We start from the raw sequence: 24,836 nt of genomic DNA, 5'->3' as shown, positions 1-24,836 counted from the left end.
TACCCAGGCTAATCGTGTGTGGAACTTCCCGCGCACCCCGTAGTACACGTACCCAGGCTAATCGCGTGTGGAACTTCCCGTGCACCCCGAAGTACACGTACCCAGGCCATTCGCGTGTGGAACTTCCTGCGCACCCAGGAACACAAGCTCACGCTATTTTTCACACAGCGGGTGTCCGTGTTTGTCGGTACCCCTTTGGTACCCCATTTGTCCTAGAGGGCCACGGTATGGACCATTCATCATGGCTGTATATGGGTGCTTTTTGTTAGCGCACATTTTGGCGCACATTTTTTTCAGGCGCAGGGACGCTACCGCCTGCTTTCTTGTGGCGTACTTGTTTGGCCCTGTGCGTGTCTTTGACCGTGCGCTGGTTTGCCCTATTCGATTCCATGAATACGGGTTGTAGGCGAGCGCGTGGGCGTTCCGCACACTTGCCTCCTGTGCTTCCCCCGTGACGCCCATATTTTCACGCGTTGTTCCCCATTCCGAGTGTTACTCCCCATGTTCCGCCTACATTTGTGATGTGCGCCGCGCTATGTGCGATTTCGCAGTGGCCGTGGCGCACGCTGTTGGATGACCTGTGCGCCGGCGTGCGTGGCGCACTTTTTCAGCGCACATCCAATGTTTTTCTCGCGCACGGACTTCCATGAATCGATGCACGCTGGTTTCCCTGCGATTTTCGCACTTGCACTGCGATTTTCGCACTTTTACTGCGAATCGCACGTTTTGGCACCTCTGTGCGGGAATTTTCGGCGCACATTAATTCCACGAATCGACCCCTTGATGTCAAATAAAAGTACTTTACGAAATGTACAATCTTGCTGTTTGCTTTTAAATCACAGTTTCATATTCTGAATTGTGACGCGCTGTGTTGTGAGATGATCTGTGTTGTTTTCCGGGTTCTGTGTAAAGTCGCGTAGGACTGGATACGACTGGGCGCGTTTGGCTACGCACCCTGTACCGTCACGGAGAGAGACAGGGAATATGAATGCTTTGATAATGTCAGGCTTAGGGGCGGGAGTTATGATTTAGTGTTGCAAAAGCAGATCAGCCAGGTCGATGGGACAAGTGATAGGATTATCACATAATGTTGATGCACAGCAGCCTGATTTATCGTCTGTTTAGTGGACAAAAAGTCAGGTAAGGGCCATAGGAAATGGTAATGTCAACGGACATAAGGAGGGTTCTTAGAACACTTTCAACCTGACAACGAACAATACGAACAGCGTTCTCAGAACACCCCCTTTTTGTTTAATTGCAAACATTACCTCCATGTCCACTTTTCCTCGTCCCAGTACTTACTTCATGAGGCCCCTGCCTCCGACACAGGACCTTCTTCTATTTCTTTAAATTCCTATAACTCCTCCCCCACATCCACATCACTCAGTTTCATATTACCAAGCCGGAGCATGGGACCTTCCCCGCAGGGAGGGTGAGGAGGGTTGTCAGTACTGAGACGAGGAAGAATAGGACTAGGAGTAATGAAGGTTACTGGTAAGTAATCAGAGCATTTCAGGACACCGCAAGTGTTTTTAGAACACATTCAACTTGCCAGAGTACAATACGGACAGCGTCCTCAGGACACCCCTATTTTGTTTATGTACGAACATTTAAGGACACCGCAAGTGTTCTTAGCTCAATTCTAGCTTGCTTGCGAACAAAACGGACACATACTCCGTCCTCAGAACACCCCACCATTTAGTTTATATAGAACATTTCTGAACAGCCGTGTTGTCCGCAGACAAATCGAACACAACAAAAGTGTCTAGCATATAATAAAAACAGAACATTGAACCTATCTCATACTCCCCCACCCTCCCCAAACACTCTTACACACCAACACACTCCACTAAATACAATTTTTAATCCAAGTTTCACCGCGCTGTCCGCGGTCGTCCGCGAATGCAAGATGGCGGGCGCAACAGAAAATCTGACACGCTTCAAGCACCACGCCATCCAATCAGCGAACACGTTGCATGTCCGCGGACATCACGCAAGCCGCTCGGCCAATCAGGGCACTGTCCGCCTTACATTTTGGTCATTTTAATAAAAACTACTGGACGGATTTACACTAAATTTCCAAAAGCACACTCTCGGGACCAAGCCCCCACTCCTGCCGCAAATTTGGTGTAATTCCGTCCAGCGGTTTGGGCTGTAGGCGTGTGCAAAGTTTTTCCCATTATGTCTATGGGAAAAAACAAACGTTTTGGGACCCACCTATAACTTTGCCCCCCCTGGACCAAACCTCTCCAAACTTTGCAAAAAAATTCAGAGTGGGCCATATACTTTTTCTTGCAAAGTTTGGTGAGGATTCGTCCAGGGGGAGCGAAGTTATAAGCCACCCAAAAAATGCTCTTCCTATGGAAACACCAATTTAACCATAACTACATGGACGCTACCGCGTCCATGTAATATATATATATATATACATATATATATATATATATATATATATATATATATATATATATATATATATATATATATATATATATATATATATATATGTGAACAGAATGGATTTAAAAGGTATTTAAAAATAGCCAAAACTAATCTGAAAAATAAACTCATGGGAATCCAAATGTGGACGTAAAGTAAATTCAGGGGAAGCCATTCTCCACAAATGCAAGAATAAAGACTGATTGCATTTATACTATTTTGTCCAGTGAGGTGAGCAGCCAAACCAAGCACATTTAAAGGCCCCTCTGCCCAACATACATATGAGACTTGTTAAGCAAGATGTTGCAAACTTCTCACCTGGGTATTCCTTGTCCCCCAAGTGAGATCCTGCTTGCCCTGTCCCGTAGGGAAGGTTTTGTGTAGCTGGCTCACCTCCCTAGTACCAAAGGGGTTGGCTCCCCCTTGGAGAGAAGGGATGAATTCCCTGGATGTGTCTCAGTGCTCACCTAATGTCTCATAGCACCATTTACAGACATCTGTTTTCTGTCTACCCGACCATAATCATGTTTCACAAGACCTAAGTAAAACTGGTGGGTGCCCTCTTCCATAATATGGCAGAGAACTGACATGCAGGCCACACATGTGTGTACCACACATGGATTCAACATAAATGATGTTCCAAGGAAAAATATATTCTTACCCACAAACACTGGGTAAGGACTTCAAAATGTAGAGAGTAGACTTTTACCTACCCTTTGCGTCATCCCAGGGATTGTGATACTCGGGTGGCAACAGTAAAAAGACAAAGAAGAACAACTATTCCCCCTCTAGAATGTCTCCACATACAGAGAACCACTGAACTTAGCTTTTACAGACCACATCTATTTATTTCTGTATTTATTGGTGTTTTGTTAAGCAACAACTGCAATAAGTTCGTTTGTGGTGTTCCCTAAGCAAATGGAAAGGGGGAAGGGACAGCTGATTACTCACAAGCTCAGATGAAATTGAGATAAGGAAGGCAAATAAGGGTTGAGCAGAGCAATAACTGCATACAATACATGGTGCATAGTGCAGCATATAATAAAGCGGACAAAGGTAGAATAAGTGCAAGGAATATAAGAACGTGCCGATGAATGAAATAGAAACAAGTTAGAGGTAGTGGCTTATTAGTGTAGTGGGTACTATTAGGGACTAAGGGTTAGCAGGCAGCAGGTGGAGTAGTTTTGATGGAGAAAGGGAGTGACAGCACTTGCAGGAGGCAGTATTAGATAACTAAGGAAAATGTGTGTTTTAAGAGGAAGGTCTTCAGTTTTTTTCCTAAAGCAGAGATGTTTTTCTTCAGCTCTACGGTCCTAATGTCAGACTCAGGGATAGGGGAATAATAGATACTTCATAGAAAGCAAAATACTGGAAGATCTCGAATAAAGGCCTGCAAGAGGATTCATCCGCATCAACACATCAACTATGGTGACAGCAACAGCTGTGTCACCACCAGCAATATTAGCACCATTGGAGTGGTCGAAGGTTCTGAGGGCAACCCTCCCATCCCTCCTTCAATCACAACAGCAGAGATACTGTAGGTGAGAATGTCAGTATTTGTATCACCCCGAGAATGCATGCAAACAGAGATGGAACCTGCACCTCTTCCCACAGAAACATATGTTGGACCCAAAAACCTCAAGACCAATATATGCAGCTCTGACACCTCAATTGATGCTCCTATGGTCGGTATGCATGACCAACAGCTTTGGATCTTGTGCTGTTTCAGTACACACATCAGTCATTGTGGTGTTGGCATTTCCTGTGATACCATCAGCACAACTCGATAGCATGCACAACATATGTGCCTCTTAGTGGCATCCTATCAGGAGCAGGTACTGCAGCAATGCTTATTGAACTGCACCATCTCAGGTTTGCAGTATGGTCAAGAGGGTGGAGGCAGACAGTGATAAGGTAGCAGGGCCTAATGAGATTGGGAATGAATGATGTCAACACAAAAATGCAGGCATTGCTCTATGAGTATGTGGAGGCCAACCAACCAATCAACTCGTACAGGATTTTAAAGAAATCCTCTGGTGTACATCATTCACATGTATTGTTTAGCCAGTTAGAGGAATCCGACAGACGTCATGACCATGACTCATGATACCATAACTCAATAAACAGCAGAAATATCTTGGGTGACATGGTTACAGTGAAAATGGACATTGTAGTAGGTGAGGCCAAGATGGAGGGGTTCCACTATATAAGAAGGGAAGGACTTTGTGGAAAACAGCATATTGTTGCTCAATTCTCCAATCTTTGGCATCAATTAGAAGTCACAGCATCAATGTTTATGGGCAGTTGGCCAGTGGACTGCACAGGTACAGATAGGCTATGTCTTGTGGTGTTGCTGACAGGCCGCATCCAACTGATGATGGGATCATAATTACTGCAGTGGGTTTTGACTTTTTGGCCGTGATTATTGATTACACTTTGCTGCTGGGATTGTGGAGGCGGGTAGGTTTGTGAGGGACATTCATGGTCGGCAGTTAGGGTTATTGTAGGGGGAAGGTAGGATTGTTGATGGTGAGCTATTAGTGTGTGAGTGGGAGATAGTATTATGAAAGCCAATAGGTGATGAAGCTATTTCAATGTCTTGTAGGTGAGGTCAATGAGGAAGCCCTCCTCTCTAACTCTCTGCAGATCAGATGCTTTTCCAAGCAGAGAGTGAGGTCTAGATCTCTCTCCTGCGCAGGTGCCTCCCTCTGGAATGGCCACCGTGCCCCTCTCAGACTTGAGCCAGATCTCCTTAAATTCCCAAAGCTTCACAATACCTTCCTTTTCTCTTCTTCCTTCCCTCTTCTCCCAACCTGCCAATGTCCCATCTGCCTCTTGACTGGCTGCCTGGTACCTTTAGACTCTTAGAGGGCACCAGCCACCCCTTGTCCAATCTACTCCTGCACTTAGTCTCCCCCAACTCACCCTCCCCCCACACTAGCCTGGCTCTGCCTGCACCCCTGTAGCCCTGCAGCCCCTTACCTCCCACTTAGCTCATGGGCCTTCTTTCCCCTGGACTCCCGCTTTCTCCTGGCTCTGTCCACCTGGTCTCCCCAGGCACTCGTTTTTTCTCACGGGCGCTCCGCCCTGACTGGTACCCCCTCTCCCCTGCACTTCTCGTTACTGCACTTGCACGATCCATTTTTTTGCCCTCCCTGTTCCTGTCAAGGATTTCAATCAGGCACACACCCAGGTCTCGCCTAGCATGTAGTGCGCAATGAAACTCTTATTTGTTTGATGTCTATAAATTCAATATTCTGAATGATATACCACTCATATCACACCCGTCTCAAAATACCCCCTAGGTCACACTGAACCAGGAGTCAGGCTAGTTTGTAAAGGCAAATATTTATTTATTTATTATTCAATCACACATAAGTTTAATATATATATATATATATATATATAATTCAGAATATAAGTCAAGCAATTGAATTCACTTATAATGATGCAGAATAGAACACTCAGGAAAAAGAACAGTTTTGATTTGTGAACAGATAGCTTTTAGGTTAATATTCCCCCTGCAAAGAGGTTTAGATACAAATGAGCAATCCTACACAGATGTAAGTAATCAGCAGGTATTCGGGAATGAAAGACAATGTCTAGATGCAATCTTCCCTCCCCAAACAAGAGAGAAAACAGTTTTGTAAAATGGCACTTTTAAACTGACAGATGAAAATGGCTTTGTAAAATACTGCAAAAGGGTGCAAAAATGCATGAATGGAGAAAACTTCTGAGGAAGGCAACACTAAACAGGTACTAACACACATGAGCTATAATAAAAAACAACAGTGCACACTTTAGATCAGAATGGAATTGAAGAAGCACTTTGAAGTGGGAAAAAGACATGTGTAAGCTTTTGAAAACTGCAAATTTGCAGCAAACATTTACTATGCGATATTTGAGAAAAACAAATACACTGTTCTGCAATGCATTTTAGGTTGTGGATGTAGCTAAGGGTCTTAGGTATCAGTGAGAGTTGAAATTTCGTTTCTATCTTTAAAATTGAAGAAGTTGTAGAGGTTATAGTAAGAGGCGTATTTGCAAAATAGGCGCGAAAATGAAAACATACATTCGATTTTGAAAGTGACAGATAGGTTTTATTACACTATATTAATGACTATGAAAAAGAGGAGGCCACACATGAATCTTCACAGTTACGCGGGCAGCGCAACCATTCACGTTGTGGATACTCAATTTCTTTCTGGGATTTACTTTAGTTACTCAAAATCACTGAGGAGTTATGGTTTTGTAACTCAGATGGGAAAAATCAGCACAAGTAGGATTCTAACAATACTAGGGTTCTGAATTTAAAGATGGGATGGGTTGAGATTGGGGTGATACAATGCAGATATACTATGGGTCACTGTTTTTCCTATTAATACTTACAGTCCTTTGTAATTAAATTGGACTGTCAGCTCTGGTCACTGCATCGGGTCAGGTCTACTGGCAGCAGGGCACTTCTGGAGGGACTGGATCAGCGGCGTGGTTCTGGTCAATTTGGGACTGCACCTCAGACTGGATTTGGATGGGCCCTTCTGGTCACTGGACACAGTAGATTACAGGATGGAACTTTCAGCAGGCAAGCCTTAATGGTAGCAAGCCAAGCTGAATCAGAATGATTCTTTTAAGTTTTGGATGTTTGAAAGTGGGTCTAGCTAGCAAGAGTTCAGCAATGCTTAAGTCTGGATTATGCAATGAAATCTGGAGTCGGCTGCAAGATGAAGAGTTCTGGAACAAGGTGCGGCGCGGAAATCTGGATGGGTTCTGGAAGCAGTGTCCCTATGTGGAGTGAAGTGCCTATATTTATACTATCAAATGCCATCACCAGGTTTTATGGTGTGGGCAGAATTTCAAAACAGACCCCCACAGCTGTGAGTGGCTGCAGGCACGTGCTTTGTTTTGGTTGGCAGTCAGAATAGAGCTGGCATCTTTACGATGGGATTTAGGAACTCTCACATTGATTTTGACCAAAACATAACTTTTGCACAAATGTACATTTCTAACATTATGCACCCTAATAATCGGACATATACATTTCAGATTTGATTGTCTATATTCACATTCAATCCCCATATTTGTGAGAGCTGTCTTTATCATTCTACAGATTTTTATCAATTTTAACCATAACAGTTTGGATTAATCATTTCTAATTCGGTACATCTCTGGGCGCTTATCAATGTATCATGTACATACAATCTTAGGTTTGCAACATTAATCGTTCTGCTACAATGAGAATTTTTTCATAACTTTGGTTCCTTAAATGGTGCATGTTTCATCAATGGGCCTCATTACGACCCTGGCGGTAAGGGGTTTACGCCAGCGTTAGCTGCGCCGACCCCTTACCGCCAATTACGAGGTCCCTTAGCGCCATGGCGCTTTTAACACCTGCTTTTAGCAGGTGTTAAAATCCATGGCGCTAAGGGACCATGGAGTTAATTACGCCACCGTAATTTACGGTGACGTAATTAACGCCTTCCCCACTCCCATTATGCCCTATGGGGCAAAAATGGGAATGGGGAAGGGTAAATGGGGATTGGGGACTTACCACCCCGCCAAGGTCGGAATGGGGCGGTAAGTCCGCCAACCACCATGGCGTAAACGTAGTTTACGCCATGGTGGTAAAGTCACGGCCCAGGCGGTAACTTACCGCCAGGGTCGTAATGAGGCCCAATGTCTTCAAATCAAAAGCCTGAAATTAGGTTAATGTCTACCAATTTTCAGATGTATCCCTCTTTAGGTTGCTCAGTGAAAGAGTTTCAACTTTAATCACAAATAAGGATTTAAAATGTCCCAGCATTTTTTTTGTACCTCCCCTTCAAGGCAAAAGCTGTACAGTCCTTTGATCAGGGAGGTGTGGCCCCTTCCTGGAGAGGGAAGCATCCTGCTCCTCCCAGGAGAGGTCAATGATCAGCCTGTCCTTTGTTCTTGGCTCAGCCAGAGATGAATGTCTGATGCTCTCTTTGTTGTCAATATACAGGAACCATTAGGCTTCCTGTTTTCAAGGGAGTGTCAAGCTGAGATGTCAACTTCCCAGGCCAGGCACTACCCAATCAAAATTAAGCAGTTACTTCCACTGGGTTACTGTAAGATTCACAATAAAGTATTTTCTTTAACACATATAAAAATAAGCATAGCTTATAAGGGATTTGGACATTTAAAAGAATTAAGCCCTTCACAAACATGCTTTAAATAGGCACATTTTGCAATTTCTTGCAGGAAAAGAAACACCTTTAAACTGGGTTTGACAGCTAATTAAGCAGCTCTCAAGCAGTGAGGCCTGGATTCCTATTACTGCCTGGAGAATCTATGATTTCAGCACACTTTTCCTTCCAATAATTCACTTGGAAAATGACAGAATTTAACACCAAAACAGCACTTTGCAGGTTGCCATTGATTAGAAAGCTGTATTTAAGGGCATTTTTAGATTTTAGCCCTTCTGTGGCCTTGCTTCAGGTGACAGGTGACATTCAGTGATTCCTGTTTTTCCACCAACCTTGCCTGTATGTGGCACGGTGTGCAGCTCTTTTGTGGTTTATGAACCATTCGCAGTTTTGCAGATTTGGCGCACATCAGGGGTTATCACCTCCATTTTTGGCTGTTTTCTTTCCCCATTGGCAAAGGGGTGTAGTAGGGTGCATTGGCATGGATACAATTATTTCACATTCCCCCCCCTCTTGTCTTGTTGTACCTCGAAACATATTGGGTATAGGTGCATTATAAATACCCAATACATTAATAAATATGTCTGTGAAGTTGAAGGCTATTGCTGCAGTTGCAGAGAGACACATCAGACTGCTCTTGATGTTGTCCAGGTAAGAGGTTTTAGAATTCAGGAGTGCCCTAGATTGCCACCCTGCCACCTGGAGAGGTGACCCAGCACTACATTTCTATATCCAGTGATGAAGAGCAGAAACGGTCAGGGGCATAGCCCTGTCATGAGACTCTGGGTCGAATTTGGTGCCAAAAGAGGGAAGATAAGAAATCACGGGCAGATTACTAGTTGAAAATGAAGGATCCCACAGTCCCAGATTTTAGTACTACAACCTACCCTTAAGAGAAATGGATGAAGAACGGAAGAAACAGAGAGTAGCTCAGGGCGAGAGTGGAGTGAAGGGATCCACTTCATGTGTATTCCAGACTGTTGTGCATCCACCGTAGCATCATGCCCACTTCATGTGTATTCCAGACTGTTGTGCATCCACCATAGCATCATGTGCGAGATGATGTTATGACGTCGGAATTCACAATGTACACAGGTTTTTTCAACCATTTCTTATCAGAATGTTATTTTTTTTATACGCTATTCGTCTCTGGAAACGTTTTGTCTGTGCATGTTCTTATTGTGGGACACAATTTATCATTTATGTAAGTATGTTTCAAATGGTATTACATACCTTTTCATGTTTTAGATTTATTGTACACAGTACTAGCTCTCATTCACAGAAAGATGTTCCCCTTTACTATTTTCCCTTTTTCCTTTTTTAATGTACCTACAGTGCCTACACAGACATGGCTGAAACACCACGTAAGTCAGGTATTTATAGTCTATTTAGGAGTTAAACAGTAAGGGGAGGCATGTTCGGACCTTCATGTACATATTCAAGTTTTCATTCTCTTCATATGAGTATTTTATTTTAGATCTTTTGGATGTTACAAGATACACCAAAAAGGAGGCAAGTGCAGTAGAATAATGTTTTGTTGAATACACGGTCTGAAATGTATTTCTTGATAATTCTATATCCAACTATATTTGTACTTCAAATCTGACTACCAATTAAAGAATGTTCTCAGAATATGGGATTTCCCAAATTACTGTTAATTTCCTCTCACCGTCCCTCCTACTCCGTGGCCCATCATAGGGATTCAAATGCATCTCGCCTCACTCTAAAGCACCTAGGGGGGTAGGGCGGGGCTGCCCCCTTGCCAACCTCCCCCCTTTCGTTACTTCTACAGTAACAAACTCTGCTATACCTCAGCGCTCCTGTTCCCTCCTCTCGGCTTCCACATATTCCCTTTATTGACACCCAGGACCTACACACTGACCACAAACTCTCCCCCCTGCATGCATACTCTTCAGGTGAGCAAGTCATATAGATGCATCCCCCTCCCTGCAGATCCAACCACACTTCTATGTAATTCTCTAGATCAGGGGGTGGAGAAATGATAGTGTAGTATAGATGATCAACTTCATCTCCATACGAGATGGGGAACATTTCATATTTAGGGCCACCCTGTGGGACATCAGTTTGTACTTCAATATTTTTTGTTTCATGAGGTTCTTATGGAAACCCATTGCTACTATCATTCTTGCGCTATTATGTGCCACATTGGCACAACATCGAAGGGCTAGCTGACAGGTGCAGAAAATAACAAGGATGAACACAATGATGGGCATTTTCATGATCGCTTTACGACAGGCCCAACTAAATGCTAGGTAAACCAATCACTGTCCTTCACTCCTTCCCCCTTCTTCATGCGAACATCCAGGCCACGGACAGCTGCGATGATGTAAGATAACGATGCGTTCTCCATGTCTCTGGAGGCCTGAATGGGCAGCAGGAATCGCCAAACTTTTTGCAAACCCCTACCGTTCGTTGCTGTTAACATATCTAACACATATCCGTTTTGCATCGTGATAAGTCTCAACTCACGCAACTCAACCTTGATCACGTTGAACCCATCCTCTGTGTCATTCACAAGCTAGGCCAGCTCCCATCTCACGATCTGCAACCAGTTTGCATTTGCTGAGGCCTGCACTCGCGGCCAAAGTAACAAAGCAAAAAAGGATTCTGCTGAGCTGAAGAGCCTGTATTCTTCTGGTATTTCAGCAAGCAATATGGAAGAATCTTTGGATATGTAATTCGATCTTTTCATCATCTGTGGTGTTGGAAATGTACTTTCCTGACTGTGGGGAGCATAGTTGGACCCTCGTCAAGCAGTGCTTGGCCCTTACAGTGTTCTTCTGGGCTTACTAATAGCGCTGAGTGCAATGTGGCCAGCGAACAACAGCCCCTCCATGATGGTGGGAGGTGCAAGTAATCTTGTCGGCCATATACCCAGTAGTAATCCATCATCGCTGCTATTCCTTTCTTTATGTCTGTGATCAAGAGAGTCTTATTACAACACTCATTTGAGCTGACAAAAACTGTATCCTTGCTGCGGAAACAAAGTCTATATTCTTCTTCCTTATGCACTCACACTGGCTTTTCATTGTTGCAATCCACGTCAACTTTGTGATATGCTATGTCCAGATTTGTGCACAGAAATTGTCCACTCGTGCTATTCTTTCCTTACTATACGTTACCAGTTCTTATGTCAAGCAAGGTAATGTCATGTCCTGCCAGTTATTATTGATTTGCTTTCATCCTTTCACCATCAGATATGGCAGCTCCGCACTCTTGATTTCTTTTGAATCGCTGCTGCACTGTATAAGATATGGACCCAGCATTTACAGCTACACACTATGTGCCTGGAACGTTCTTTTTATTCTGCATAGCGCACAATGAACTGAGCATTGTGCCTCTATAATTGGGACTGCTTGCGGTAATAACACCTTAGGAGCCCCTGACACGTGTGGAATGAGTGAACACACATAACAGCTTCCATTCACAGTATTTCTCCCCACACCACTCATGTCAGAATGCCATGAGTTGATGAACTCGAAATGATGGATATCCTCAATCGCATCCAAACCCAGCCCTTGATACATGTCATACTTTCGTCGGACTTCTCTTTTCATCATTCTATACCTGCTTTCAAGGATGGCAGCTTTACTAGTGCTATCGGAAATAACATTATATAGTTTTGCAGTGGTAGACAATCTCCTACTTGCTGAAAACAACCTGTTCACTGTTTCCCCCACTGTCATATTGTGCTTATTAAATTCATTAAATACATTTCCATTATTATTGTTAGTGTTTACATTAGTGCTAATATATGTAGCTCTACTCATATTATTAACATTTAAATGTATTGTCGCATTTGGATAATATACAAGCCTATTCCCCCATTCCCACCCTTTAAAGGACCTGCCACTATAAGACCCTGCACACAGTACTATCAACATCACACAGAGACATACAATAATAGTCAACCCAAAATAATGAAAATAGGTCCATCTTCTCTCATTCGTGTATCTACACCTTGGGTCCCTACTTAACAAATTATTTACATTAGTCACGTCCATCTTCTTCTTTTCTGAAATGAAAATGCAGACACACAAGACAACGAATAGGAGAAACGTACAAGATGTACATTTTACAGAGAGAGAAAGAAAAAAAGAAAGGAGAAAGAGACAGAGATGGAAAAATAGAAAAATAGAGAGAGAAAAAGAAATGAGAGCAAAAAAAGAAGGAAGAAAGTGGTCCTGAAAAAGAAATATACAGAGCTAGCAGCTAAGCCTTGGCCTGCCACTGGAACATGCTGCCATGCACTTATCGCCCCTGGACAGGCCGGTATGGTAGACAGGGTACTACTACCACTTGTTTTAAGATCACTGATTTACCAGTGTACTCTCTGAAGGTGCCCTGCGAGTGTCAGAGAGGTGGACCCATTAGTGCAATTCCTTGACTTTCACAGCGAGGGGAGTACAAAACATCACCTCGTGTGGCCCTTGGAACTGAGGGGTTTCCATCTGCAGATGAAATTACGGATGTATATGCGGTCCCCAGGCAGCAGTGGTTGTGAGGTCATATACTCGGGATCAGTCACCGTAGTAGTCTCAACATCTGATGTCTCTGCCATCACAATCCTGGGAGGTGCAATCTGTCAGGAAACACATTTAATGGCCCTAGTTAGTGTAGTCAAATATTCTTTGAACTCATCACCTAGCACTACTGCTGCACTATGTGTGTCTGATGTCCTTTTTACAGAGGTTATGGGAGTATGCATACGCCAGCCAGTGACTACTTCATGAGGTGACAAATGGTGGTCTTTGCTTGGATGCATGCATAAACTGAAGAGAGCCAGGGGCTAACAATGCACCCAGTTTTTCTTCAACGTGGTAAACAGTTTAGATAACTTGTTTTAAGGAGCCCATGTATTCTCCCCGCAGTGCCATTGGCCTGTGGGTGGTAAATTAAACACATCTGGCGCTTGATGGCAAGTAGCAATGTAACGTGCTGAAATAATGCATTGAGAAAATGTGTGCCATAGTCTGACCTTAATATCTCGCACACACCCCATCGCAGGAAAACTTCCAGCACTACAAATCTAGCAGCACACTTGGCTTCCATATGTGTACATGGCCCTGCTTCCACCCACCTTGAGAAAGCACAAACCATTACAATGAGGTATCTAGATCCATTACAACGCTCTATGTGTAATTCACAGAATGGCCCAGTAGGGTAGGGCAAGGTACCCCTAACATCCGTAGGTCATCCCTGTACTGAAACCTTGACAAGTGGTACAATATATAACCATTTCTTTAAAGCTTTCCTGAATGTTTGGTATAAACCTGTCCTCCTGTATATCTGCTGCTATGTGTTGCTTCGAACTGTGGGATGGGTAGCGTAACTGTTCAAAAGCTCCTGCTAGCAGCTCCTGGGGCATTATTGTCTTCCCAGAGCTCTCTTGCCTCCATAACCGATCTATCGGAGATTGCTTACAATCCCTCTGTGACAATAACTCTTTCTTCCTTTTAGGTGCCCCTCCTTGTAGCTCAATTATCTGGGAGATGGGCAATGCTGTGTAAGGTGCTGGATGTTCGCCTGCAGTTGGGGCAGCCACAACGTATTCGGCGGGTGTTTCATTTGGCAGATACGCTGTCATTTTGGCTGCCGCATCAGCGGCTGTGTTCCCCATCAATATTTTGTCTGTCCCATTAGTGTGGGCAGCGCATTTGACGACAGCCACAACAGATGGCAGGGATAATGCTTCTATTAGTATTTCTAGCAGTGCTGCATGCTGCAGTGGGGATCCTTCTGCCCTCCAAAACCACCTCCTCTTCCAGCGGGATAGACTGGTGTGTACCGCTGTTATGCCGTACACCGAATCTGAATATATTGCAACATAGCACCCTTTAGACACTCATAATGCATCGATGAGCGCTATGAGTTCTGTTACCTGTGCAGAATAATGCATGGGCAACCTTTTCATGTCCACCATCTTATACTCTCCTTCCACAACTCATACCACTGCTGCCCTTTCCATCTTTGCGCAACCTCCTGATCAATTATGGAAGACCCATCAACAAAAAGGACCTCACCCTCTGTCAATGTACAGTCCCTTACTTTGGGAATATCGTCCTCCTTCTCCTCGTATATGGCAATGCCATTCGTCGTTAAGTCCTGTGTAGTAGGCATGTCTGTTGAAAAGGTGAAAGGGTTCACTGTTTTGCACCTAGCCACATGAATATGGGGTTTAGAAATTATGATCTCATATGTTGAAGATCTTTGTGTAGTCACAGTAGATTTTGACATTTCTAGAATGACCAACAAAGAATGTTGCACATACAACGTGACTGAACACCCCATTACAATTATAGAAAGTTTCTCTATAGTGGAAAGCACCAGCTGCTAAAGCTTGTTCGCACACAAACTGCCCTTGCATCACTGTATACAAAGTGCTGCTATATAATGGCTTATGGCCCATAGTGCTCTTCTGAGTCAATACCTCTGTCATGAGCTGGCCTTCTGAATGTGAAAACAAGTAAAACTCCTGCGTGTAATCTAGGGTGGCCAGTATGGGTGCTGAACTAATGACTTCTTTCAAATCATCAAATTGTTTGATCATGTCTGCCGTCCACTGCAGCTTATGGTCCTTTGTTATTTGTGCTTCCTTAAGGGTCTGTATGTAAAGACTGGAGGGGGGGGTCTCTGTACTACTGCCCTCTATATGGCAGAGTAGAGGCACAGAGCACCCCAGTCAAGATTCTCTATTGTTGGTAGCAATGGACGAGCAATCAAGGCTTAGCACTCAGGAGGTGATGCAGGCTGGTTCTTAAGTACAGTCTAGTACCCAAGCCCCCACAAAAGAATGTCCACACACTATGTTAGTGATAACCCAGTTCCTTATATAAATAAGGTTCAAGTTATATACACACACAATAACACACTTTGTGCTCAGGCAATACTATAGTGATAAATATGTACAATATCTATATGGTACCACAGTTAACCCTTGACTCCATTAAAATGCATCAACTGCTGACAGTTGTAAATGACATACAAGTCTAATGTTCTACTACCCCAATGTACCTAGTTTAGCAGAGTTCATCGACGGATCCTTCTAGAGTGAACTCCCTTTAAGGCAAGAGCCACGGATCGTCGAGATCCCTCGAAGAAAAGGGTGAATGATGTTGGTGAGGTGGCAGTTTCGGTCCTTGCGGTGCTTGTCGACGATCGGTCATGGACGTCCTGTGAAGAGGAGGCGTGCGGTACACCTCGATGACGACAGTTCACTGCAGCAATGGGTCATTGAAGAACGTAGGCCCAGCAATGGCGTCAGGTTGTCAGCGTTGGGCGTTGGCGCTCAGGACTCGACTACGGCTGTCTTTTGGATCTTTGTCGGCTTCTTTGTAGACTTCGGGTGGCGGGGAACCCAGAGGCGGATTCTCCTTGGTTCGTCTGCGATCTTGACTTTCTCTGGCCAGATAAAGCGGTTGATGGTGATGAGCAAGGGAGTCCTTGATTAAAAGTGTTCTTAGGCAATGGAGCATTGCAGCTCCGATCGACGATGATGGTCGTCTATGGTGATGGACTTCAATGTCCGTGTGCTTCGCTTCAGATTCCTCAATGGTCCTCGTCTCCGGGCGACAGTTTTTCGAAGGCTGACTTCCAGGGAGGCTTGGTGATGGTTAGCTGGTGCACGATGGTCTCTCATAGCACGGGAGGAGGTCTCGTAACCAGGTCCTCTCTTGGATCAGTTCCTTGAAGGCATGACAGCTTTCAGATTGCGTCGAAGGGAAACAGCTGCTAGGCCCTGAACACCCTTGCATATGGAAACAAGGCACAATCACCATACACCAAGTGATACAACAGACACAAAGTTCGATTCCCAAGTACTAGGGTTTATTGCAAAGCAAATATTCTCAGTCGGCCGACTGGGTCTAACGTCTTGCAACGTGTGTCACCCAGACCTCGTGAGACGCAAGAGAGCGTACATTCTACAACAGTCTCATATATATAAAAAGACAATCATACAACCTCTTTGTGACACATTGAAACCGCCCATAATGTATCTTCTTGAGCTAGAGTTCAGTGATTGACAACTATGACAAATATGACACATTATAACACGTTTCTTACTCAATCAATAATACTTGTTTTCGCAACAGTTGTAATTTGCACTAAGCAGACATAGTTATTTGTTATGACAAACACAAGGCACTTGTTCAGCGAGGATACTGTGTTTGTAGGAGAGACGCATTCTGAAACGTGTTATCTACTGGTTTCTATTTGTGAACTAGGGGTCAGCTTGATCTAAGGAGAGTCCCAAAGGGGGGCCGCTAGGAAAGTATAATTCATGCTTTAACGGCCTGTGGCCGCTAGGAAAGTATAATTCATGCTTTAACGGCCTGTTTCTACAGCTTCAGCGAGACCGTCCGACACCTGGGCCGCTGATTAAATGCCTTGCTGCTCGCCTTCAAGGACTTGTGAGGGAGGAAAACAATGTATTTCTGTACTGTTTGGCATTTCTGTCTGAGCCGGTCTCTCAACGTGCAAACCGTGGCCTTGCTCTGTGCATGAGTTTATGGAAAAATACATTTTGCAAAAGCGTTCAACAGAAAGGAAAAGGGAAGCAAATGGCGAATGTTGCAGCACAAAATGGACGCTCTATGGTTATGTTGACGATTCTTTATTGGCGATGTAGGGCTCATGATGCGATTGGCTCTCGGCCATCATAATATACCTTCTATGCTTCGGTAGGGTAGTTTCTAAACTTACAAACCCTCCTTTTGGCCGTAAACCAAGACCATCATCCATACATTGCATCTTCATCAGACCACATATCTAGCTATGAGCTATACATGCTACTTTAATCGTCATTATCGATATTAATTGACATGAACTCTTTCATTGTTTCTACTTCATTGTCTGTATTTGTATCCAATTTTGTAGTTCTATTTTCAGTTACTCTGTATATACATTCATTTGTTATTTCGGAGCATATGATTGGTAGGCAATGTATGCAACAACAACATGTCATGAGGATTCCAAGTAATGTTACTAGAATTGCAATTAGTGTCCATCCCCATGAGCGCAGTAACTCCCAAAACCATGAACTTATGTTCAGCTCCCAACCGCCTGTTTGGGGATGAAGGTCAGAACTCAAAATGTGCAATTTCTTGATTGCCTCAAAAATCGTAGGGGAGGAGTCACTTACAAATACGCAGCATGCTGACCATACGATTTTGCAAACACCTCCACGGTCAGCCAAGATTATATCAAGAGCCATTTGATTTTGAAGTGTCATTAATCTAACTGTCTTTTCTTCTAGGGTCATATTGTACAATATATCGGTCGTTCCATTTATCGTTTTCTCTAATATTCTGGACAGTCTCTGTATATTCCAGGAGTTTATTGCTTGCCCCCAAAATGGGATAAATAATTTTGCTATGTCTTCTGCAATTAGCCCTGTGTCATCTCGCCGGGGCCTGGATCTAGATAATTTCGATATGTCTGATGTTTTGGAAAGGAATACACCAGGGAAAAGGATCCCTAAGTAACAGGTCCCTCCCCAATATCTAGGCAACCAGGGATAAGCATTTTCTCCACATATAAAATAAACGGGATCACCTACATATATTGGTTCTTCTTCTCTCTCAAGTACTGCAATATTCATGCATCTAGAAAATGTCCGCACTGAATGGGAACATTTCTTTCGTAAGCAAAATGGGACAGTGCGCGGGTTGTAAATAATAGTATAGGAGGGGGGCACAACATCCTTGTTCTCTACTGGATTCATGTGAAATGTGATTACAGATGATTTATAAGGCACATAAAGTCTATCTACCGGCCTTACTGCTTGTTTTATCACTTTTGCTCTGTTAAATATGGAACAACGTACAGGTTCCATTACTACTTTTTCAAACTCATCCATGTTTGTTCCATCTAATTGACCCCTATCACTCTTATTCCACTTCCCATAAAATAGTGCACTTAATGATGCACAACATGCCGTATTAAGGGGTAATGGCTGTACATACCAACCCATTCCTTTCCCACCATGCTGGGGTAAATGGGAGCAGACCCAGCAATTCGTTCTATGCAGGATAGAGTGAGTCATATTCATGATCAAGAGCAACGTGTTATTATCGTACCCTTCTCTCTGTCTTTCTTCTAGTGGAGGAAGAGTATAAGAGAGTACATGGACTGGACTGTCTGTAGCAGGTGCATTGGTAGCAGGCAAAAGAGAACTTAATGGATGCACGCTCTCCAAATACCACAATATTGGGATCAGTGTACTCAGAATACAAAGTAGTGTTATAATCATTAGCATGAATTTTCTACAGCAAATCCTTCTAGACAATTTTATAGTCTCTATATGTATTACGTCATCAGCATTGGTGCAGGAGGAAACAGCAGTAAATATAGGCATTGTGTGCAATCCTCTTCTCTAGCAATGTTCGTCGTGAATAATTTCTTTACAGCAGCGCTCGTTTCAACAGTAAAGCGTTCAAAGAGGTCACCAAAGCGTCTAGGACAGTTCTCTTTAGCCCAAATTGCTAAACATGTGGCAAGATTATTATGACTCTGCACAGTGCGCCAAACACTTTAGAACAGGCATCAATTGTGTTTGTACCATATGCGCCCCACTTGTTCGCACGGGGTGATCAACATATGTTGTTCACTTTTTCAAAGATAGCACCGGGAAGCTGCGTTCCAGAGCTTTTGATTAGATGCAGATTGATACAGCTCCCACTCTCTGCTTCCCTAGGCCTCCGATTCACAATTCATCCGTGTTGGAAATAGAGGCAAAACAAACATGTAGATCAGATCACTTCTGATTTTGAGAACGTAGGTTGTACCTTATTGCTCCAGGTACTGTGTGATCTATGAACAATGCAGATTCACTTCCAGATGAAGGCTCAGTGTCAGCCTGGGATCCAATAAGTGATGAAGCAGGCTTAATGTCAGCCCGCGATGATGCAGGTTCAGCCGGGCAAAGTTGGGGCCCCTTTAGCCCTCTCTCCTTTGTAGCAATCCTTTCAGGCTTTTTCTCAGACTTGGGCAGTATTTGTGGCAGAGAACTGGCAATGGTGTCTTTCGAGTCAATGGTAGCTGTTTCTTTCTCGTACTCTGGATCAGGCAGCTCTTTCAATGGAAATGGGATTCTTTTCATATGGGTAGCATGAATCCATGCCTTTCGACCATCCACTCGGACTGCAGTCTGTGTTGCCAGGAGAATCTGCTACAGGCCCTTCCACCGAGGGGCAAGTGAAGATTTTCTTTCAAAGTTATTCACCAGAATCCACTCTCCCGGCTGCAGACAATGCCCTGGGCCTGTGTCTCTGACAGGAAGAGCCTCCTGCACCTGCTGATGAATCAAACGTAGTTTCTGAGTTAACACGTTACAATAAGTGCTGAGCAAAGGGTATTCTAGCTCATTCAAGCACCTCGGCTGCGGGGCGCTCCAAACATTTGCGGGTCTCCCTATTATGATTTCGTATGGGGAGAGTCAAGTCCTTGCCTGCACAGACGTGCGCATGCACAACAAAGCTAAGGGCAGCGCATCAGGCCACTTCAATTGACTCCCCGAACAGATTTTGCTAATCTTATTCTTCAAGATTCTGTTCTGACGCTCAACAAGATTGGCACTCATCGGGTGTCTGGCCGAATGGAATCGTTTATCAATCTGGAGGCCTGCACAAATCTGTAATATCATGGCGGCAACAAAATGCGGGCCGCTGTCTGACCATATTGAAAGGGGCCCCTAGGGGTCCCTCGTGCTATGGAAACAAGGCAATGACCATACACGAAAAGATGCGCCAGACACGAGGTTTCAAATTCCCAATGCTAGGGTTTATTGCAAGCAAAAGATAGTATCAATTGGCCAATTCTGATCTCACGCCCCGCAACGTGAGTTTCCTAGACCTCGAGGGACGCAAGAGAGCGAATTACGTACATCAGTTACATATATACAAAATGCATATCATACAATCAGCAAAGTCATGTTCAACACCCCTCTGTATTAAGTTCCTTTGAACTCGGGATGACGATGGACATATCCGACGAGTAGGACGATTATAATGCTTTCGATGTCTATTCTAGTAACAATGTGCAATTTAGAAAGTGCGGAGGCATCTTTTAGAACACGGTGGTTCTGTTCTTGGAAGCAATCTGTACACGGGGGAAGAGCCACATTCCAAGCTTTGCTATCTATGAGGTACTGTTCGTGTCCTGGGAGCCGACACGTTCTAAAGGGTTTTGCGAAGGGGGGTCGTAAGAGAAGCATAATTCAAGCCTTTAACTGTATTATTCTAACATATTCTACCATCGTACGAGACTGGCTGGCAGCTGTGAAGTGATTAAATGCCCTGCAGCTTCCTCCCAAGGCTACAGAGAGGGAGCGTGGGCATTCCTCTCTGGGCTACTCATGAGGAGTTTCAGCAAAATCTTCAGTCCCGCGACCTTGTCCTTTCATATTCAGACAACAATGTTAACAGTTGAGCAGAGTAAGCAGAATCCGCAGGAATTGCAAGCTGCAAAGCAGTTTTTAGACAAAAACAATGAGCAATGGTTAACAAGCAAAATGGCGATTCTTACTACATTTAAAATGGCCGCTCGTCGGTCAAGCACAGCAGTTCATATTTCTTCAATTCGGTGCATAAGACGGTTGGCCCATGGCCATCAAGTTACGTCTATCATTCAAATGAAGGGTATTCATTTTTCCAGATTGACAAACCCTTCTTTTGGCCGTGTGCCAAACGTCTTATTTATTCATTGTATCCTCCTCTTCTGAGGAGGAGTCTGGGGTATCTGCATCTGAATCATCTCCATCATTAATGTCTATCGCCATGAATTGTTTTACTATTTTTGTTTCCTCAGTGTCTCTGTTATTCCGGCCATGCGTTTGTTTTCCTCTCAACACCATGTGCATACATACCTTAGTACATCCATCAGTTATTTCAGTGCATATTATTGGTAAGCATTGTATGCAACAGCAGCATGTTATGAATATCCTGAGTACCATCATTAGTATCGAAATTAACTTCCATCCCCAAGACCGCAATAATCCCCATAACCAGGATTCTATCCCCCAAACCCCTGCTTCAGTAGAGAGTGTGGAACCTATGACATGTAATTTCCGGATCGCTTTAAATATCGTAGGGGAGTAGTCATCTATATACACACAGCATGCAGTTTTTACAAGCTTGCAAACTCCCCCACGATCAACTAATATTATATCGAGAGCCATCCTGTTTTGAAGTGCCATAAGTCTTATTCCTTTTTATTCTAACGTCATATTAAATAAAATATCCGTTGTGGAATCTATTGTTTTTTGTAATATTCCAGACAGTTTTCTTATATTGTAAGAGTTTTCTATTTGGGACAAGAACGGTATAAATGATTTGGCTATATCCATTGCTATCATTCCATCCTCACTACTCCTTTGAGTTCTACCTTTTGTTCGTCTGGCTACTTCTGCTGTCTCCAAGAGGAACACTCATGGAAACAGTGGACCTAGGTAGCATGTACCTCCCCAGTTCCTAGGTAACCATGGATATGCTTTTTCTCCACATATAAAATAAACAGGGTCTCCCACGTACACGGGTTCTATTTCATGTTTTAAAACCACTATGTTCAGGCAGTTGCTAAACGTTCCTACTTTATAGGAACCCTTTTTCTGTAGACATAGGGGAGCAGTTTTGGGGCTGTGATCCACTGCATAGGCAGGGGGCACAGCATCTTTGTTCCATTCATCCCTCATCCGAAATGTCATTACTGATGTTCTTTCTGCTGGCGGGGTTGGTCTATTCTGCCTATGTAATCTATCTAGTCTTGTTATTTTTCGTGTATTCTTTCTCACGGGTTCTAGTGCAAATACGTGAGCTTTTTGGAATATGGAACAACCCACAGGTCTCATGATTACTTCCTCAAATTCATTCATATTGGTCTCATCTAGCTGACCTGTATTACTCTTGTTCCATTTCCCAAAGAACATTGCACTTAACGTTACTTCACAGGAATAAATCAATGGCAATGGTTGTGCATACCAGCCTATCCCTTTCCCACGGTGCTGTGGTAAATGGGAGCAAACCCAGCAATCTTTTTTCTTTAACACCGCATGGGTCATGTTCATGATGAGCAACAATGTATTGTTGCCGTAACCTTCTCTATGTCTTTCTTCCATTCGGGGCAAAGTACCAGTGATTACATGAACCGGGCTTTCAGTAGCTGTTTTTGGCAAAAGTGTTTCTAATGGGTGTACGTACTCCAGGAACCATAGTGTAATAGCTGTTATTGTTGGTACTATCATACTTAAGAAACATAGGACCAATGTCCAAATCAGTACCTTATTCCTTTTACCATGCTTTTTCCCTAAATTTACAGTCTCTAAATCTATTATTTTTTTAGCAGGGGTGCAGGAGGAGGCTGAAACCGGTCTTGACTTGTTCTTCATCGTCCTTCTTCTTGCTGGCGAAGTTCGTCGTGAATGTCTCTCGTTCTTGATGCCAGAAAAATTCAACGAAAAATGTCACAGTTCAATTCTCCCAGCCTTTTCACAGCCTGGATCATTTATCCACTACCGAGCAAGATTAGTTGTTCTTTCTCCCACTGCTCAGACGATTTCTGAACAGTTCTTTATTGATAGAGTACCATGTGCATCCAGCTTGTCCCGCTCTGGCTTAGGACACATGTACTCTATCAGCCTTAGTACTTATGTGCGTCCAGCTTGTCCTGCTCTGGCTCCTAACACATGTACTTTATAAGCGCACTGAGGAGCCGTGAGTTTTGAATTGTCCGACTTGCACAATTTTCACACTTCTCTCCTCTACGCCCCTGGTTCCTACTCCGTCCGTGAGTAGAACCAAAGGCCAAAAAGAAAAGCACCAAAGATCTGTGGATCACTTTCCCTGTCGAGGCCGCAGATTATATCGATTCACTCCTGCTATTGTATGATCCGTGAATAGTGCCCTTGTATTTCCAGTATCAGGCTCAGTGTCAGCCTGTGGTACAATGATGGGCAGCGATGGGCGTCGTGGCAATGATGTTGTTTCTTTCTCTGGCTTTGGTGCATTCGCGAGAACTGGTGGGCGCCAAAGGGGTGCACGCGTTCTTTCTGCTCGTGTTTGCAATTCAGGGTTTGTGTCGTTCGGCAGTGAGGTTGTTTCCGCTGAGCAACGTTGGGGCACTTTTCACCCTTCCCCCTTACTGGCAGCCTCCTCAGGCTCTGTTTCGAGTTTCACTTCTCGTTTGTGCTTTGTTTCAACTTTCACTTCTCGCTCAGGCTGATGCTGTGGCATTGGACTGGCAACAGTTTCTTTCGTTTCCGAGACCGTTGTCTTTTTCTCGTCGTCTGGATCAGGCAAAGTTTTCAGTGACGCTGGGAACCTTTTGGCATGGGTAGCATGGATCCATGCCTTGCGTCCGTCCACTCGGATGGCCGTCTGTGTTGCCAAAAGTACTTGATAGGGGCCGCGCCACCTGGGTGCTAATGCTGTCTTCCGTTCAAAGTTTCTGATTAGCACCCAGCTCCCAGGCTCCAGTGAGTGCCCCGGTCCTGTATATCGCATCGGCAATGCCTCCTGCACCTGCTGATGAATCAAACACAACTTTTGTATTAAAAGTGCACAGTAAGTGCTTAACGTAGGATGCTTGACCTCACATAATTTTCTGGGCTGCGGTGCGCACCATACATTTGCTGGTCTCCCCATTATAATCTCATAGGGGGAGAGCCCAGTCTTCGCCTGCACAGACGTGCGCATACACAACAGCGCTAGGGGTAATGCATCCACCCAACTCAACTTGCTCCCAGCGCAAATTTTCGCTATCTTTGACTTCAGGATTCCGTTCTGTCTCTCCACAAGCCCGGCAGAACTGGGATGCCTGGAACTGTGGAATCGCTTCTCTATTTGCAGACCTGCACAGATCTGCAGCACTACTGCACCCACAAAGTGGGGGCCGTTGTCTGACCACAGGACACGAGGCAACCCAAACCGGGAGAAATACTCCTTCAGCATTACTTTTGCTGTGGACATGGCAGTACAGTCTTTTAAAGGATATGCCTCCACCCACTTGCTGAATGCACAGATTACCACCAACACGTACTTGTAGTTCTGGCACCTTTCCATTTCTATGAAATCAAAATGGACCACCTCAAACGGCATAGAGGGTGGGCCGAAACTACCTGCTGGAGTCACGGTTCCCTTTCCTACATTGTATTGCAGGCACATGATACAATTCTGCACTAGCCTTTCTGTATTCTTTTTTATGTGCTCATTCTTCCAT

The sequence above is a fragment of the Ambystoma mexicanum genome, chromosome 5p (assembly GCF_040938575.1).
Source record: "Ambystoma mexicanum isolate Mex_15411 chromosome 5p, UKY_AmexF1_1, whole genome shotgun sequence".
Lineage (NCBI taxonomy): Eukaryota > Metazoa > Chordata > Amphibia > Caudata > Ambystomatidae > Ambystoma > Ambystoma mexicanum.
This window is presented reverse-complemented; position numbering follows the sequence as displayed.